Source organism: Diaphorina citri, unplaced genomic scaffold (genome assembly GCF_000475195.1).
Source record: "Diaphorina citri unplaced genomic scaffold, Diaci psyllid genome assembly version 1.1 scaffold50, whole genome shotgun sequence".
Lineage (NCBI taxonomy): Eukaryota > Metazoa > Arthropoda > Insecta > Hemiptera > Psyllidae > Diaphorina > Diaphorina citri.
This window is the reverse complement of record NW_007377487.1, coordinates 60,455-67,009: the sequence shown is the minus strand read 5'-3', so window position 1 is coordinate 67,009 and position 6,555 is coordinate 60,455. Positions and strand designations below refer to the sequence as shown.

Sequence of the window (6,555 nt, the reverse complement as noted above, 5' to 3'; positions counted from 1 at the left end):
AGAAAACAAAATCATACTAACGTAGTGGAGATGACAAAATTACCAAACTCGATTGGCGAAGATGAGAAATTCACGAAGCTCTATTGGTGGAGATGTCAAATTTTCCGATACAATTTCAATTTTAGTAAAGGCGCGAAGTACTCCAATGAATTTGGTGGAGATGTCAATTATTACGAACCCCAGATGAATGTATCTAGGTAAGTACCTAGGTACATAATATGTATCTGAAAATTACTGAGACATCAATGTTCGCTCCTAAATGCAGAGCTACGACTTTTTGATATTTATTTTATGTAGATGTGAAATCTATTTTCGAGTGTTTGTATTTCTAATTATGTTTTTATTAGTTTTTTGTGTGAGTTCTATGCTTCTCTTTCTTGATGGCATATTGTTATTTTATGCATTCATATTTCGCCTACATCTATTTGTCAGTCTATCTGATACCTGAATCTAGGATTCAAAAGTCTAATTCTCAACATTTAACTTTTGTTTCAGCTAAGACATCATGTTCAAAACAAAATCATACTAACGTAGTGGAGATGACAAAATTACCAAACTCGATTGGCGAAGATGAGAAATTTACGAAGCTCTATTGGTGGGGATGTCAAATTTTCCGATACAATTTCAATTTTAGTAAAGGCGCGAAGTACTCCAATGAATTTAGTGGAGTTGTCTATTATTACGAATCCTAGATGAATATATCTAGGTAAGTAGGCAGTAGGTACACAATATGTATCTGAAAATTACTGAGACACCAATGTTCGCTCTTAAATGCAGAGAAAAGACCACACCTGTTATTTTCTCATGCAGAAACAGATAAGGAATAAAAACGGCCAATTAGTTTGAATAACACAAGATCTTTTTTCCTTACTCAAAGCGAAACAAAAAATATTTTGACATTTTCAAATATAGGAATTGCTGAACTGCTGAATTCAACAAGTCTCATGATTTCATTACAAAGAACACTTCTAACAGTTCTAACCCTATCCAAGGCAGCAAAAATTTTTCACACCAATGAAACGCTTGATTACATTGCTTGCCATATCAGAGAGAATCAACCAAGTTGACATATTCCCAGCGGCGACGCAGACATATCAAGTGTTTCTTGATTAGGACTATTATTACACCTGTCGTCTTCCATAAGGTTCCTATTCCTGTCTGTCTTCCCTTCAGTCATAACAAAACCTGACATGATATCCCTTATGAAAGGGATCATGGGGAAAGGTTTTTCAACCCGGATCTTACAACTTCCTAGGTAAGTTCTCACCATTATTGATTTTATGTAAATTTCGGGCTTTGTTTTTCCACCTTGATCGTCAAAATCCTCGCTTCCTCAATCTCAGCACTCGTAGTTTTTAATTACTAAAAAAATGATTCAATATAAACTCAGTAAAGGCCGTCAACCTCTGAGAGGAAGGGTTCTAAAATAATAGCGTTGAAGTAACAAGTGTTCTTGGTATACCTAATAAGTAATAACCCTTTCTTTAGTTTTATATTCTTTGTATTTTCTCATCCAATTTAGCTCATTCTGTTCAGGGGTTCTCAAACCACTTTGCCGCTATTCTTCGCCGACGCTTTGGACACAATATTTTTTTACTTAGAAAATCTTGTGTCTCATATTTTCCTTAACCTTCTATGAAATGGAATTCTCAATGAGCTATACCTACTCTGATATTTTTCAGTTTTTGCAGTCACATTTTTTGTCGTTGAAGAAAGAGCCGAAAGCGGAAACGGCTCGAAATTTTTGTTGTGTAGGTACTTGTTCGTCTTTTATTTGCATTAGAATGTGGGTGCTCAGTCTTTCCGTTATATTCGACGAGCTTTGAAGAGGACTAACGTTAAAGAGTGACATTTGTCTTTTTTACTTTCCTTATCCTATAATAAGGAAAGTAGGTAATGTATTTCACAATGTGTTGAAATATCCTTTCGGGCTTTTTCCCTTCCATAATCAGCTTTGGGAACCACTGTAATTAGTTCAATTTTACCCCTTTACTTTTAATGTACTTAAAAACAAATATCACAACATGTTCATCACATATGTCTATTGTCAATACACACCACAAATTTCTTCGTCATAGAAAAAGGTCTGGTGGGGGCAAAACCCTATTCAAAATTTGAGGGAGGTAAGATTTCAGTGCGTCTTTGGGAAAATAATTATAATTTTTACCAACACAAACAATGCTGGTAATGGTAACTTGTTAAAAGATGCACGAGATATGGAAGATGGTGGGATCAAAATTTAAATATTCAAATACAGGAGCAATTGCTTCTTCTTTTGGTAGCAGCGAAAAAGGGTTTTCTTTGTTTCTCGAGGATCTTTTATCTTCCGGGTTTGCTGGATCATTTTGATATCGTGGGAGAATAAATTAATACCAAAAGGTCTTATCTATCAATATGAAAAATAATTTATTCATAATGTTGTTTTGTGTGTTTTTGTTAAGTAAAGGATTGAATCAATATGTGCATGTGTGGTTTTCCACAAGAGTTTATTGAACCGATCAAATTGAGTGATCTTGAATTAGATCAGTGTAGGAATCTGTTAATCTTGTTTAAAAAAGCTGAGTATAAAGTTTGCCCAAAACTTAGGACTTTTCATCGCAAAACTTCTCCTTACAAGTCTCGGAAATTGAGTCAAAAACACACATACCTATCACACCGAATTTGGTGGAGATGCCAAGTTTACCAATCTGAATTAGGTGGAAAATACACAGCTATATCTTACGTAGGTAGCTTTTTTAAGTCAACTCTGTGGAAATCAATCTAAAATTCCAGCTCATTTTTACTTCCATCTCTGGACAAACAAAATCCCATGCCAAAGCAACACCAAAAGTCCTACGGTTGAAGCTTGGTTCAGAGAAAAAGAACCACGTTTTTTATTATCCTTTCCACGCATTTCTCCGGGACTTTAATTGGATGATTGGGACTCACACCTGTTTATATAAATATGCATATTAAACATTTCGAGATGAGAATTTCTAGGAAATTTATGAGGGGGGTTCTGATTCTTGGCGTGAGAACCAGAGACGCTGCTGTGGAGCTCGCGATGTCAAACTTTTTTTTTTTTAATTCAGAATTGTTAACCTTTGATGATTTCGAGATTTTTTGTGATTCTATTTATTTTTAAACCCTTTGCACAAATCACTAGTTCTTTTGTCTTATTGACCACACTATAATCTCAAAGGTTGGCATTAGTATACCAGAATTAATCTTTTTTTTTTCCGAAGGGTACTTCATTAAACCCTTTGCACAAATCACTAGTTCTTTTGTCTTATTGACCACACTATAATCTCAAAGGTTGGCATTAGTATACCAGAATTAATCAATTTTTTTTCCGAAGGTACTTCTGAAGTTTTCCACCTCAAAGACAGAAGTTGAATAGCTATTTTTTACTTGTATATTCTATTGTGATTTTGTCTTCCTTGACTTTCTTTCTCCTTTATATTGTGTAGTTTCTTCTGTAGGCTTTCAAAATGTGAGATTCTCTAGGATTAGATTCATAGGCCATCTCTATGATCACATTGAGTGCCCAAGGGTTAAACAAGGAATTTGATACCAGAGTAAAGAAAGGGTTGAGAAGTTGAGATGCAGCAAAATTATGTTTTCAAGATCTCCAGGCTACCAAAGAGATTTATGATTCCTTGGGGTGGAATTGTGTGACCAATCAAATTTTTACATAAATTAAGTTAGTATTAACGATATTTATGTATGAGTCAACAAGTTACCAAATGTATGCCCATCTATTACGTATTCGTAGCACAAAAGTCGAAAGAAACCCCGAAATTCTCAATATCATACTTCATCTTGTAATAAAATTGCCATAAAGTGTAACTTTTTGTGGAAAAGCCCAAAAGATTCTAGGAGTCTGGTCCTCTGGTCTAGACTCTAGAATCCATATGCAAGTTGGAATTAACGGAACTTACAAGTTGCAGTCAATCGTATCAATGGAGAAGAAGAAACGAAATCACATCATAAAAGAAAAGAAAAAAATAATACAATGAACAAAACCATTTGGGCAGGAGAGGGGGAATCGGGATATAATTTGTATTCAAGGTTCATTTAGAATTGAAAATTATAGTTACTTGCGCGCTTTGGGTCTTTTTGATTCATTATTATTTATGATATTCAATGCCATCGCATTGCTACACTCCCTCTCGAACCCAGGACCTCGAGATCATGAGACCCCATTCATTATTTTGGACTGCATCTTGCATCCATGAAGTTTCAATTGAGGTGGGTGTAACAAAGAGTCCAACCTTATTAGCTACACTTACCAAGCTATTTCTGGTTTTGCTGATATTCTTGGTGGGGACGGGGGAAGGTTTTCTTCTCATGGGATCCAAAAGATCCTGGTTCATAGGTTAATGTCTTTATTAGCAGCTCGAAAAATGCTATGAATAATTTTATTTTGTTTTATTGTTCTTCTTTTTATTATGGACCTGTATTTTGTCTCCATAAATTTAGAAAATGAGTTTCCACAAAACTTGAGTTCAGAATGATGATGCTACACAGGCACCTTTATGGGCCATTCAATATCTTACCTGTACCACTGTTGGAAGTAGTTAATGTTCTCGCCTGGTAAGGAGAAGGGCGATGGTCCAGGTCCAGCTGAGGTAGATATTCTGCTGTATTTGAGATAAAGACTTAGGAACCAGTGACCAGAAGTGTGTCTTTGTTACTGACCTTTGAGATATCCAACTTTAGGAACCTACTTTACTACCTTGAGTAAATGATGCTGTAGACTTCCGAGTTTCTTTTATTGATTTTCAGTAGCTACCTGTACTCGCCGACTTGCTCATACTTCATAAGGTAGACATAGATTTCTATAAAATCCCTCAATCTCATATTTATTGGAACCCCACACACGTTTTTTTTTTTTTTTTTTAACCTTTTTTCCCTAATCTTATTCTGAAATCTTAATTTGGAATGGCCTAGGGATTAGGGATAATAGCTACACTATAAAGGTACCACGGCCACATATGTATAATTATTTTAAGGGTCTAAACATGATTTTTTTTTCTACTTATTTCGTGCTTCGACATATTAGGCCGTCTTATTGTGCAGAGACCCATAAATAAAATTAGGTAAATATAGGTAAGTATTTTTGAACTTTCTAAATGTTTTAGCAATTTAGAGTTTTTTCACCATGAAAATCAGAGGTGTCAAATTCATAAGCTCGAAGAAGAAGAATTAGAGCTGGAACTATTTCGGACAATCCCAATTTCACCATTCCTTCTTTCGGAGGTCCTTCCTCCTTTCAGGTATTGAAAGACCAAAAAAATAAATTGAAAGTGTGTTATATCAACTTATATCCTTTTTAACAACCATTTTGGTTTCAGGTACCTTTTAGGATCACTGAAAACCGTTGGGTTGTGCAATCCGAGGGACAATAAAACATCAAATTTCTCTTTTTTTTACAATGCCATTTGAACCTTTTCTCGTTCAACCCTTTTTTTTCTGTCCAAACATTCAAAATTATACAATTTTCAAAAACCCTTCCGCAATATTTTGTCGACCAATGACCGAGCCTTTGTGTTCTCTCACGATTTTCATTTTATCAGGGTGCTTTGTTCTTGCAATTTCTGAGGTAGCTACCAACTCATGGCTCATGTGTGAACATTTTCTTCCATTTTGCAGGTGGAGTAATGCCCAAGTGGTTGTGCAATCCGAGGGACAATAAAACATCAAATTTCTCTTTTTTTTACAATGCCATTTGAACCTTTTCTCGTTCAACCCTTTTTTTCTGTCCAAACATTCAAAATTATACAATTTTCAAAAACCCTTCCGCAATATTTTGTCGACCAATGACCGAGCCTTTGTGTTCTCTCACGCTTTTCATTTTATCAGGGTGCTTTGTTCTCGCAATTTCTGAGATAGCTACCAACTCATGGCTCATGTGTGAACATTTTCTTCCATTTTGCAGGTGGAGTAATGCCCAAGATATGCATCTGAGTTGGTGTTCTGGAGCAATCAAAATAAACTGAAAATATTTCCTTGGTTTGGCTCCATCTATGAAATAGTAAAAGATGATTCAAGGAAATACCTTTCGGAGTGAACCCCTGATCCAGCCGCCAACACAACATGCTGTTCTGGAGCAATCAAAATAAACTGAAAATATTTCCTTGGTTTGGCTCCATCTATGAAATAGTAAAAGATGATTCAAGGAAATACCTACCGGACCCCTGATCCAGCCGCCAACACAACATGACAATTCCAAAAGTCAGCAGTCTACGCCAGCTCCTGTATCAGTATTGCTTCACTTCAGATATTTTCGAATAAAATTACGTTGTCCTACGTGAAGTTTGATTTGAAGTGAAGGAAGCTTTGTGCAATATCCCTTATTGAATTTTCACAATAGAATAGGTTCCACTTTTTTATTAGGATGCAATTAATGGTGATGTAACCCTTTGCTTTTTTTTACTTCATTTTTTTGCATCACATTTTCATTCCTTTTATTGTGTTGTTTAATTTTTTATTAAAGCATTTTGTGCCGTCCGAAAAATCAAGGGGAGCGATGGTCTTGCCACGCCAAGAAACAAAAAGTAAAAAGGTCGTGTT

The 6,555-nt window shown here is 35.4% G+C and overlaps 1 long non-coding RNA gene across 1 annotated transcript; it reads left to right on the top strand.

The window, feature by feature from the left end:
• Positions 1-495: 495 nt before the first annotated feature.
• On the top strand, positions 496-5,973 carry LOC113470072. The gene is made up of 2 exons (XR_003393267.1): positions 496-706; positions 5,921-5,973. It is a non-coding gene; the product is annotated as an uncharacterized LOC113470072 (long non-coding RNA).
• Positions 5,974-6,555: the final 582 nt, after the last annotated feature.